The sequence below is a fragment of the Cydia strobilella genome, chromosome 19 (genome assembly GCF_947568885.1).
Source record: "Cydia strobilella chromosome 19, ilCydStro3.1, whole genome shotgun sequence".
In the NCBI taxonomy this organism is placed as follows: Eukaryota; Metazoa; Arthropoda; class Insecta; order Lepidoptera; family Tortricidae; genus Cydia; species Cydia strobilella.
Genome location: NC_086059.1, coordinates 14,445,190 through 14,459,108, shown reverse-complemented (window position 1 = coordinate 14,459,108; position 13,919 = coordinate 14,445,190). Strand labels below are relative to the sequence as shown.

Sequence of the window (13,919 nt, the reverse complement as noted above, 5' to 3'; positions counted from 1 at the left end):
TGCGAACCTTCGGCTTAAAAATGGTTTTTATGCCCAAACCTGCCGAAACCCTAACTTCTAACACTACCAAAAAACACAGTCTCCACGCGGCCGAAAGGTTCGGCAGTTTTTAAGTCGAAACCGAACCTTAGGTCTGACAATAATTATTGTAATATGCCTAAATTGAAGCTTAATACTTAGAACCTTAATACTCGTTGTTACTACTCGCACAAGCGATTGGCTCGATCATTGCGAATATTGTGATAAAACGATGTCGGCGACGACATTCGCCATTCACCGGGCGAACACATGGGCATTGTGTTCTTGCAACGTAATGTGACATGTGACAATGTGATCGTGTCGTGCGTATACACAGCGACATTACATTGCTATACTTTATGGAGACTGTATAAAGGAGCCAAATCTCTATGTATGAAAAGTGTCCATCAAAAAACAGTAATTAGGCGGCGCCACCATACACCGAAATACTACCAAAAACAACCTACGTAATTTGGTCGGGTTATTTGTGGGTTATTTGTTGCCTTATATGGTTCATGTTATACTCATGTCCCAGAGCCTAACTAGCGCCACCGGAGAGATTAGGAACTATTATTTAAAGCTTAACGCGGTCACTTTTACAACAATTCTGCCATAAGAGATTGCGATCCTTTCTATCCATCCGATATAAATAACGAGCCAATTCGAGTTTTAGTTATTCGATCTGTTTCCGATATAATACCTACTGCCGGCCTAGCCAAGGTGACAATCGCTATCGCTTCGACAACGAAACGCTTTGTGTCCCTCTATCACTTTCATATTAGTGCGACAGTGACAGTTGCGTTTCAATCGCTACCGGGCGTTAGCGATTGGCGTGTTGGCTTCGGGGCCTGATCTGTCAGTGTTAAAAGTGACGTTTTTGGTTGAAGAAACGTCATTTTAGACACTGACTCGCGGAAACAGATCGAATAACTAAAACTCGAATTGGTCTGTATTAAGTCTTTAAATACTTTGAGTACTGATTATAGCTTTGTATTAAACTATTCTACTGGAAGTATAATAACTACAGTTATGTAAAAGACTAACCCCCTTTTCATAGAACTTTACAAGCGTCATTAGTTAATTTATGCCTTTCTTAAATTACAAATACCTACATAAGTCAAAATGACAGATTGAGACAAACGATTTATAACTAATAGAGGCTTGTAGCGCGTTTATTAAATCTTAAAAATGTATACTAATACAATACGCAATTAATAAATTACTTTGCCATTGCCATTGACAACAATTTAAATTTAGCCGAACTCGCCTATTTTGACCCTAAAAGTTTTTAGCAAAGTAGATAATGAGATTAATGAGTCTGCTAATTTTACGTCACATTACAAAAAAAAAAAAAACATCTACAATTCCCTTCGAGCAAACATTTCGACGTGCTGGTGTTGCTCGAAGACTTCACCGCTTCATACAAAAGCTTTAGCTCAGATTTGTGCTTATAACCGCAGTTATTTCCAGTACCAGTAGAATGCTCAAATAAACTGCAAAAACCCATCCTGTTTCGCACTCGCTTCGATAGTCCTTATCCCTAAGTAATACAGGTGCTCATGCGCCGGTAGAGGGGTGGGGAGGAGGAAACGGGTAGAACAGGAATAACCACAAGTGCATCCTGTTCTCGCCCTCCCTTCCCCTCCCGCGAGTCGCCCTCCACAAGTCCCCTCGCAGATGAGCTGATGAAAGCGATTTGCGAGTGTTTGAACCGTTTAATGTTTGTGCTAAACTTCTTTATTATAGGTAGTTTGTAGTTTTCATATGCTAGCTGAATGAACTCTGACTTATGTGCAGTTGTATCTTATGCATAATTTGAGAGTTTACAAGTCCCGATTTAATCTGCAGTGCTACTATCATATCATTGGTTTAGGCGGAGCATGTCTCATTCTTTGGAGGTCAGTTTCGAGTTAGGACACGTTCTGAGTTTGTAACTTTCTGAGTACTTCACATTCTGAGTTTATTACTTTCTGAGTTCGTCACATTCTGAGTACGTCAATTTCTCTCTTTGTGTCCTTGTTTTGTGCAAACTACTACCCAAAAACTACTACTTTCAAAACTTATATTTAGTGTGAAATAATCGTTGAATTGAGACGACAACGATCACGTTACCGTTAATTATACTCGTAGTTAGTACGAGTAGTAGGTAGCCGGTAGCCGCTCGCCCAACGAGTGCTAATACTGCTAATTAACGAAGTACTCGGAGGAATGGCCCGTAATTATCTATTTACTTCATAATACGACCAGTGGCGAGTGTACGAACTACTGGCCCACCACTCCCACCAGGCCAGGCATAACAGCCGTAATACCCATTACTACTGACTTCTGTCTACGCTAACTGTGCACCGATTAATCAAGGTGTCATCATAACGTTCTACCAAAGACAATAAAATTATTCTCTGGTTCTACTTATGCTTTTTGATTTAATCGTACGATAGAGAAATTAAATTGCGGTGATTAAGAACCTTTTAGAGGTGTTGAAAATGCGTGCAATGTTAGAGTGCTTTTAGAAGAATTAATGATTAGGGCTACTAATAATAAAAAGAATATTATTCCTTTGCTAATCCGCGAAATAAAAACGTCCTAGTCAAACAGTGCTAACACGTTATACCTACTTACAAATACAACCCTCCCACCGCGAAAATAAATATAGCAAACCACCACACGTTTCACCCCTCTACGAAGTATCATCAGAAGATGCTGGAAATGTTGACGGTTTAGCGTTAATTAATATGTATTTCCGCAAAGTCTGATTTTATTAATTAAACATTAAGGTGGTTAAAGTAAAATTCCAAGTCCCGTATCATAGTAGAAGCGTGCGTACAAAGCGGATGTAATATGTACTACGGAGTCGTCGCTAGTACATTAGAAACTAATGAGCCAATAGTGATTAACGTCGTTACCGATTAACGTCGCACGCGCATGTGCTGCGTAGCTTTCGCCACTAATGGTCATTCCAATCGCTACATTCGATACAGAGACTACTCATAATGCTATCTGTTTTACACTTTGTTTACTTTTGCTAACCTGAGATGACAGTTTTCATTGTGACTAAAAGACCGTATTAGATGCGTCTGCGTTCTAAACAAACAAACTTTCTCACATATATAATATTTAGTTAGAATACACGGCACCCAGCGGCGGCGCGCGCATTATGCAACGTTGTGGTTGTGTCCCTCACCGCGTGGGACTGTTTTGGAACTCATTGACTCGTTGTCGACCGGCAGAGAAGCTCAATTTATCTATTATGCACGAGGTTTTGCAATGTGACCCCAAGAGACTCGTATAATTCTAGGCGGAACTGAGATCGGGATAAATTGTTTTGATGTAATTACAATTTTTATAATTTATACGCAGACGAGCGATGATCAGACGCTTGGTGCGCACGCAAACTTACAGCGTCGTAATATAGTCTGCCTCTGCGGAGATGAGAACCTATATTGCATTGGTTGTAATCCAGCTGAGCGGAGAAGAAAGAATGCAAGCAAAGTGCAACGTAGACCTTCCAGAGTTCAAATTTCAGCTTTAGAATAAAAAAAGTTGATGAGTAGTCAGGTGGCTATCTAAACACAGTCAGCAATAAAAGTTTGCATTCCCAAAAAAGTCTTTATTTGCTTCTATCGCAGGTGACTAAAGCTAAACATCGCAACCTCTTGGATTCTTAGAACAAGATAATAGAACAAACTGGTAATTCAAAACGTGTAAAGCTATCTTCAAAGCATCTTTCAACAACGTATGGTGAGCGGTATGTACAGTAAGTCAATATTATTCTTGGCATAGACCACTTCACTGCATGATTAACTATTGATATAATTTACAATTATATTTACATGCAAATCAAAATAATCAAATTGATAGTGCAGGCATCGTCAAGGATGCAACATGCTCCTAATATAAACATCAGGCCCCTACAGTCGCCATCAGATATATCGGAGCGGTGCGGCCAACGCGCTCACAAATATCTGAACACGTTTTTATTGTCAAGGTGTTAAAATGCTTGCTCGAATGTTTGAGTACCTTGGCTGCTGCGATATATCTGATGGCGACTGTACATTACGCATAATTCGGATAAAGGATTTGCGTTGTGCACTTTCACGTCATTACGGGTAGAAACTGATTGCAATGTTATTTGTTAATATGTTAAAACATGACTGTAAGGTCAGCACCAGCATCCATCCGTAATAGTAACGTATAAGATTTTTTTTAACACCACAACGGTGGCAAACAAGCATACGGCCCGCCTGATGGTAAGCAGTCACCGTAGCCTATGGACGCCTGCGTCAATCATTTTCTAATAGGTTTATTACAAAAAGCGATGCGTCTCACTATGTTAAACAATAGTGTGGAAAAAAGTTTAGAACGCGAACTGTACAGACATATTTCTAAAACGTATTAGAGGAATTAAGTTTCCCTTTCATATACTTAAAAGTTAGCTGGAATAGGGATAAATTCGCCTTTGAGTTTCTGGATTTGATATTAAACGGTTTTATGTACAATAAAATGAATACTACTCACGTTTTCTGTGATACTACTACATCAAATGTAATATATTGTTATGTTACGCAACCAACATGGCATTCTATTTTACAACTCCCATATAAGTAGGTACATAATGAGTACAATAATGTAGGTACCTATCTGTTATCATGTTATTCACAGTGTAATCTACCTGATAATAAATTATTATGATATCATTTATTAAATACGCATTTTATTGATTATGAAAGAAAGGATTATAAATAATCATTACCTATTTACTTATGGGAAAAAATAATGGGCCTTGGAGGGAAAGTGTTTTAAAACCTTAAGTTAGCTCGTTTTACTTAAAGGAAACATTCTTTTAGTTTTAAAAAGAAACAAAACTACATTCAAAGATTTTTCATTTTTAGGGTTCCGTACCCAAAGGGTCAAAACGGGACCCTATTACTAAGACTCCGCTGTCCGTCTGTCACCAGGCTGTATCTCATGAACCGTGATAGCTAGACAGTTGAAATTTTCACAGATGATGTATTTCTGTTGCCGCTACAACAACAAATACTAAAAAGTACGGAACCCTCGGTGCGCGAGTCCGACTCGCACTTGGTCGGTTTTTTTTTCAATTTTGCTTTTCTAGAAATATTCTTGAGAACTAAATATTTGATTTTATGTATATGTTGTACGACAGACGAGTGTAAGACCTAATGTTTCTTGGATCGAATAGTGGAATAAAATAACGAGTGTTTATTTTTTGGAATTTTTTTGTCGGTTCGATTCCCTGCGAGGCATCCATTTAGGAAAAAACTGAATGCCGTTTTGTTTCTCTTTAAAAATAAAAGAATGTTTCCTTTAAGTTTAATGAGCCAAATTTCCCTCCAGGGCCCGTACATTTTTTCCACACTGTATATTGAAACAAATGATTATGCCATAATAAATTAAATTATAACTAATGAAGATATACGATACGTAAGTACTGCACTGGCTAAGGTTCATTTAATTTTCCTCTTTCCGGTTTTGTTGTTATAAATAGACTGATCCATTTAATGTGTAGCAATACAAATCATGTAATCCGACATGTAATGTATTATGTATACTTTTTGGAGTCCCCGTTTCAGTTTGATATGAGCATAATCGTTTCGTGTGTCTGTCCGGCTCCGGCTGTTCTCTTCTACAAAACGTAGGTTATATGTATAACCTGTAGAACCGATCCTCGTGAAATATTGTGAGCAGGTTTGATAATAATACCCTCCTTGTCGATTCACTTTTTGGAAGTTTCAATATGGTGGAGCCATCGGGAATTCGCGGGGTCTGCTACTGATAGAAGTAGGTATGTGTTTAGTGGCATAAGTATGTATTGTATAGCATACTTCAAATATTTGTCCGAACATTCGCTTGTCTCGATTCCGCCGTAAAGGGTGACCTTAATTTAACTACGAATGAATTAAGACACTCGTGGAGTACAAGGGGAACCGTAAATAGAGCAACCGAGGCCGCGGTGGGGGACCATTACTGCCCACGTGCCACGTGCAGTGTACTGTTATAAGTATAAGTAATAGACGTCATTAGGCTATATTACTTAATAAAAACTGTAAACAATAAACACCGTAGAAACATATGAGGATGAGGCCTTTCTTTGTTGCCCAGTGATCACAAGTTATTGAAGCTTATTCAGAAACTTAACGATTAAAATAAACAGCTGTTTCCGAACGAACTAATTACATATGTACATGCATTATATATATTAAGTATAGTATACATATACATATTCAATAGGATACATTTGTAAAATAAGGCTTAAGAACTTTAAGTATGCCTTCGGTGGGCGGCCTCCCTAGTGTTCAAAAGAAACTATTTTTTTTTTTATAAAAATATATACTGACATTGAAAAAATATACTTATCTAAAATAGTGCTTTTGAATCAGTAGGTAAATACTTACGGTAAATACCACTGCCTACTTTTCTGAACGTTTCTGTGTTTCCCGTTGTTTATTAAAGATAAGCAAGCGTGTGAAGGGGTTATTTCAAATAATTAATAAAATCAGGCGGTATTGTGCGGAAATCCGTATAAATTAAAACAAAAATATTACTTTGCTAATGCGCGAAATTATAACGTGCTAATAAATTAGTGCTAACCGTATTTTTATTTATTGTTGCGTATTTTTACATGCAATTATTTATTCCATCCTCTCACTGCGAAAATAAATACGCAAATAAATATAACAAATCACCACCAAGTACAAAACTCGACACGTGATTCACATTTATAAGTCTGTACGAATCCTCAGGAATCAGGAGATCTTGGAGATGTTAATGGTCTGGCAACCCAGACCAGACGCCAAACAGTGCATGTACAAGAAGTACCCGGACCTAATTAAGTGTGACGGGTTAGCGCTGATAGACTAGCACGTTATCATTTCATACTCATACTCATATTCTTTATTGCATATCACATGTGTACAACATGACACCCTGTAGGGCACAGCAAAGCAAACAGTTTATTCAAGAGGAGAACGAGTTTTTTGTACAAGGTTATATAATATATAATATAAGTATTATATTGTATGGGTACTTTATTAATTATAATTATTGGCCGTGAAAAATTCATTTAATGTATAATAAGCCTTTTTAATCAGGTGATCTTTAATTTTTTTAAAGAATTCATTGTCGGACTTGGTGTTATTTATTTTGTTACTAATTTTATTGAATATTTTTATTGGCATCGAGTTAGGACTTTTTGAATGTAGTTTTAGTTTCGAGGGGATAACCTGCATCAATTTATTTTGAAACCTGCTGACGTAACGTCGGGGTATGTCTGAATGTTTGGTATAAAATTGAGGGTATTTTTTACAAACTTACATGTTTCCAAAATGTATATTGATGTTAAGGTATTTTTAGATCGATGAAGTGGGGCTTACTACTTTCCGGTATATGTATGTTAGCCATTTCATGCCTTTCATGGATAGCAAAGTTATATTTTTATTTTTATTAGGGCTTCCCCACGCCAAGCTCGGCTGACGCCTTACAAAGCGACGACGTATTTTTCGCTCTTATTGCAAGCTAAGCTTAATTATCTTATCGCAAAACTAAGCTTTTTTCTGTTAGCTTTTTCTGATTCCGCGTTGATAGGTGTAGAGAGACCCAGGGATTTTTTTTCCGCCACTTCCTATATGGGGGAAAAAGGCGGACTGCATACAAACTGGGTAAAATTAAGTCACGTTTTGTAAAAAATACGTGTAATTTTACTAATTAATAATTGAGTTATTCTGTGACCCAGTCTCGTCACGTACGTGTGCCGGCGTAAGGCCTGAGGGAGAGGGAGTGGGGTACATTAGCTAGAAGTAGTTCTGATCAAGCCACGATGAAACAGTCACGTTGCAATCGCAACAATGGCGCCGCAGCAATTCTCAGGCCGCATCTGTTATCAGATGTTGCGATGACGTCATTTGCCGCAACCCAAGCCAAGTGTGTTATGGGGACAGACAGTAGCGGTGCTCATCCTCCAGATTAGGAAAGGAAACGAAAATGAAGGAGGTGTCGTCTCTAAGTGACGAGTGATTATGATTATATATGAGTATGATTAGCTGGCCAGATCACACATAGCAAGATCAGCAGATCAAAATTTCAAAAGTGCCGCTTGTACAACGACTGTAACACATACAACACAGTTTCACAGACTACATAAGTGCATCTGCTTCAGATTGATCATAAATACATTATCAGTTATCTGTGTATAATTCCAAAGATAGATATAACTCCGTAATAGATGGATACAGTCTAAGGAAAAAACGTGCCTCGAAAATCACGAAAATTTGATTCTCGATCGGATGGCGCCACTAGTTTTGGCCTACACTCGTATAGAGGGCGTTGACTGTTTCGTTTGTTATTTATAATTTTAACGCATACCAGTGAAAGAACATGGGTCAAAAACATATGAAAAAATAATGCAAATAAAAAAATCATTTATCCATATTTAAATACATTTTATCGTATTTTTATAAATATTTATTTTTAGTTTTAAAGTGTGTCGACAGATGGCAGTGAATTTACTGGGGTTACAAAATTTACTATGACAGTACCGCTCTAGTATAAGTTACTCTAATAATTCTAATGATTAATTTATTAGGCAGTTAATTACTTAACTGCCTAATAAATACGATTGACGGCGTGAGTTTGATGTAGAATCTGACTGTAGAATTGGACACAACCCAAACGTGTCAGTTAGGGTTTAATCAAAAGTTAAATGTATCATCAATTCATCAATCTTCATGCATTGCATACATAGTCAACTATCGGATGCTGTGAATCTAAATAGCCGTACACAGGGTTGGTACGACTCAGTCATTATTGTAATATTTTTTCTGATGCCTGCATGACCTAAAGAAGGCGTATCGAAGGCGACATCAGCGCACATGATGTGGTATGATTGTATGATCCTACTCCCAGCTCGTCTTTTAGTAGTTTTAGTAACGCACGGTGTCAAAGACTGAAGTGTCTGCCGATGCCGGTGTCGCGGGTCGCGGTGTCAGGTCCCAAAACACCGGCCTGTTTAGTCTTCGTTACAATAACACACGCGTCTAGGTTCACCGCTCGTAACAACATAATATGTATAATATTGTATAATATTGTATAACTGAACTTATTGTTTGGAGAATGAAATACAAACTATGTACATGGTTGCATGATACAGTGCAACCAGTTCGATTACGAATAGTTTTCATAATACATAGAGGAGCACCAATTGAGGTAAAATATTTGATTACCATTTGGAAACGTGTCCATATCCATAGTAACTACACGAAGTTGATATAACAGTAATGACAAATGATAATAATTATGATCTCACAGATGTACCTCCATACGATCTTGGGCTTAATCGGTCACAGACAGAAAACAATTTCTGATCCTGACAGCACAGGTGTCCATGGACACCTGCAACAATAGGTTGCAAGTGTGTTGCCGGCATTTAAGATAGGAGTACGCTCTTGAATGTTTGAAGATCGTATCGTTCCGGAAATACCACGCCTACCACGGGCGACAGTTTATTCCACAATTTAGCTGTGCGAGGCAAGAAGTTTCTGGAGAAACGCACAGTTGACTTGACTGCCATTTAAGTGGTAAATACAGAGAAAGCTATTAGCTATCTAAGTTCTACCTTAGTTAAAACATGTAGGTACATTTATGAGTTTTATGATGTATGTTTTTATATGTATGTATGTGTATGTATGTTTTTTATGCTATTTTTGCATGCTTAATTATGAGTAGAGTACACTGTACTTCTAATTTTGTCACCATCTAATCTAATACCTGCCCTAATAATAATTGCCCCTGTATTCTGGCAAATAAATAATTTGTATTTTGTATTTGTACTAATAATGATATATACGATAAAACAACTAGAAGGAAATCAGTAAAAAAAAACGAGGAATCATCCCTGCCCAGTTAATTACATTATTAATGAACAGAAAAACCGCAAGCAAGTTATTCTGATACTATTTTAACATAAACATGACCTACAAAGAAAATTGGTAAGTATGTTAGTTAGTTTTAGTAGGCATTTTCCGCAAATCGACAACCATTGTGCCTATTTTGCGTGATTCATACACATAATACATCGGAAAACCAAGACACTATTTGGTATATATCAAATAAATAGGGGGAAATAATTATTTAACATACGAGTACTTATTACTTTAATGACGAACAGGAAAGTCACAAACAATAGTTATTCGGAAACCGTTTGATATGCATAACTCCGTCAACCGCGCATCCCCTTATAAGTGATGTTGGAGCTGTGACGAGTTTGGCACTATTGGCACAAGCATGTGAGTAACTGATGTGCGGCCGGGTAACGGTGCTGCAGGGAACTCCAGTTTTCGCACTGCTGAACGCGAATTTCGCGAATCGCGACAGAGCAACTTCAGATAATTGGATTTGGGTGAAAATTATATTACTATAAAAACCGTCCAAGTGCGAGTCGGACTCGCGCACGAAGGGTTCCGTACCATTACGCACGCCCCACTTAAATATTTATTTTATTCTGTTTTTAGTATTTGTTGTTATAGCGGCAACATACATTCTATGGGAAAGATACAAATATTTTTTTTATTTTTTTATTTACATACACACAACCATCAATTACAGGAAATACTAATTCGACAGTATGGAAATTGACTAATAACTAAACTAAACAAATTAAAACAAATAAAATAAATAAATAAAAATGTCCAATGTCTAATGTGCTACGGAGAAATAGGAGAAAATAATAGGTAGGGAACTTCCTGTTAAGGGGAATTCCTACAGGGAACTTTTAATTGCTGATTGCAATAAATATTTAAATGTTGTTTGATCTCATTTTAGAACAGTTCAACGTCACTTGCGTCCGATAATATTAATAACACATTTTAGGGCCTGCGTAAAAAGCATCTAAAAACTGCGAAACCAGAAATGGACTTCGATATAGTCTATTTGTTATTTCGTTAAGTTTCTTTAATTAGTAATGTGATGTTTTAAATCACCGCGACACAACAACCCATTAATTCACCGACCCATTTGTTCCGAGTCAACTTTATCCACCGTTGAATCACTTTATACACGATTGAATTTCCATTATTTATGTCATTTATGTCTGACGGTGAACGTAACTGAAGCGCGATGGCTCGAAAAGATTATAAATTGTTTTCCAATCGGAATACGTGTAACACTAGGTATTGAAACTTTATGAACGGTAAATGTAGTAGTTCGGATTATTGCTCAATCGTCGATGATGGTCCGTGACGAATGCGTTCCTTGTGTTACGTATATGCGATCAAATAGAGGTAATCTTTCAAATCTTTGCCTACTCAAGTCATCATCATGATGTAGATAACATTATCTGAAACTATATATTGAGCATGGACGAAGAAGAAATTCCTCAAAAAGTGGTAAAAGAAATAACAAGAAAAAAAGATACGTAAGTAAAAGAATAGGTGTATTTAAACGTATTACTCGTATTAAGGATGACTCACGTTAGACCGGGCCGTGTCCGGGCCGGAGCTTCCGGCGCTTACTTTTCTATGACATGACAGGTGATATGATCACCATAGAAAACGAAGCGCCGGAAGCTCCGGCCCGGTCACGGCCCGGTCTAAAGCGACTAACGCGAGTCATCCTTTAGTAAGAGGCTTTTACCTGTATGCCACATGACTCGTCTTTTATCTGTTTCAAGAAGTTTCAGGTGCTCAGTGAAGAGTTTGGTTTGATGTCAGTGTTTAGTTCTCTCAACAGCAATTATGTTTTGCACAAGCTTCTAAGCCGTCAGCGTTAACAATTAACTTCGTGTCATTGTCAACTTTTATTACAGTCATTTAATAACAGCACATATAGTTGCGCAATTAACAAATTATATGCACGATGTCCGTATACCACTCTTGAGCACATTCTGCACATTATATCACGAGGAAACCATTCCTTCACATGATTAGTCAGTTTTCTACACGCAATTTATAATTGTTTGTTTATTGTCATGCTTGTTGTCTAGCTTGGCTATCAAGGAAGAGCTAGGACGTAATGTTTTGTAGATTTGGCCAGTCCTCGACTGCACAACTGATGCAAGCTTGCGCTGGTGCTGAGCAGTCTTTCACACAGAAAATTCCAAACAGTGTAACAACAGCGCGGACGGTAGCACACTAGCACATTAATGGACGACGGAGTCAGATTTCTAACCCTCCTGGGTTCTAAGGCTGCCTTTCCGCGGAGATGAAAGGAGACGTGTGGGAATTAACCAATGATTGTCTTCTTCTCTCCATTGGACTAATGCTATTGGTTGATTCCCACACGTCTCCTTTCATCTCTCTCAGTGGGAAGGCATCCTAAGCTTGTCTAGTCATGTCAGGCAGTGCTTTTGGCGTGGTGCAAGCTTCAGCCTTCATGCAGCACTAATAGCAGTGTCGTGCGCAAACTCAAGAATGCGCACGGCGGCACATGGATGACTGAGCCTACCTGATTTCTACAGAGTCCGTTTGTCGAGACACTTCTATCCGTTGGAAGTCTTGGAAAATATTACGAAAAGAGAATATTGCGAGTTCAAATGAAGCTATTCATTGTTAACGACGGAAACACCCTTAAGGGCAATGTTAGCAAAAAAGTTTACAAACTAAGGAATATTGCTTGACTACCTGATCCGAAGTTTTCTATAAAGTGATAAATTCTTGTCAGGTCAGGTGAGGTGATCCGAGGGACGTATAGCAAAAAGGTGGTGTTGTAACAATATCTTTTTGAGGTTCTTACAAAGGTGGTTTTCAATTAAAAATCTTTTTTTGAACAAAATGGTTTCATTCTTATCAGAATTTGCCGGATCAGTTATGGGATCCTTGATAAATTGACGTAAATTCTCAGAAAGCTTATTAAGCACACGTTAAATATGCGTAAGCACAAATACCTATAGCGAATTAGAGATCATAATTGATCAGTGGCCAGTGATCTCAGGATGTACCTGACTAAATTGGTAGATAATTATGTTCGATCGGATCCGATGGAAATCAGATGCCATACCTACATTTTTGTTTTATTTATGTGTTGTCTAAACGGTTCCAGCAACTGGGACTGGCGTTTTTGTCGTTAGTCCCTTTACACTCCGTCGCGGGCACCTCTAGTCTGTGACGTTAATTTGGGAGATATTACCGTTATCGGAATAACTTTGCATATCTTTACTTATCTAGTAGGGCATTAGGGAAACACGGACGCGGAAAGCACCATAAAGCTCTCTAGGAAATGTAGCTTTTGTTTGCATACCTGTGTTGTTGCTTGGTGTTAAAGGAGATGCGCGAGGCGCATGTCTCGGTCGCAGGCGGTTGGTTCTCGGCTCGGGCACTAGCACTGTCACTGCACTCACAACAACGCGACCTCCCGGCGGCGCTCACGACTCGGACTGGCGGCGCCGGCGCCCGCGCCGCTCCCCCCCCCCCGCGCGCGGCCTTGACCGCCCCCTCCTGCGCGGACGCATCCAGCTGCAGCAGCCCCCCGCGGTTCCTGCGAGCTGTGGCATGGCCAGCCGCGGCTTCTGGGCGGCCGTTCAAAGCACTTATAAATACATACATACCATACCTACTTTTAGTATAAGTTCTGGTTATTTCCTTTCCATTGTGCCCCATCCTGCGCTTATTTCTAATGTAACGATTGTCAGATCATTAGTCATAATTCTGAAACAGTTATCTTTTCAGGATTTTGATTAGGCTATCCTATAGATAAATAGGTTAGGTTAGGTTTGTTTTATGGTAATCCTGAAAAGTTACGCGTTTCTGAGAAAAACTAAATTATGACTAACCCAAATTTGGACAACCAATTTGACTGACATTATGACTTAAAACTTTATAGGAACCAATAGAGACCCATTTGGCGTCTGTAGTTGAAAGAGCTACTCGAATGATGAAATCTTAGCCGGGTGACTT

The 13,919-nt window shown here is 38.4% G+C and overlaps 1 protein-coding gene across 1 annotated transcript in view; it reads right to left on the bottom strand.

Moving 5' to 3' along the window:
- LOC134749921 (uncharacterized) overlaps positions 1–13,418 on the bottom strand; it is a 34,009-nt gene extending 20,591 nt beyond the window's left edge. Inside the window, exon 1 of the mRNA XM_063684939.1 lies at positions 13,264–13,418. The gene's annotated coding sequence lies outside the window, so the exon portion shown is untranslated. The remainder of the gene's footprint in view (positions 1–13,263) is intronic.
- Between the last annotated feature and the right edge of the window lie 501 nt (positions 13,419–13,919).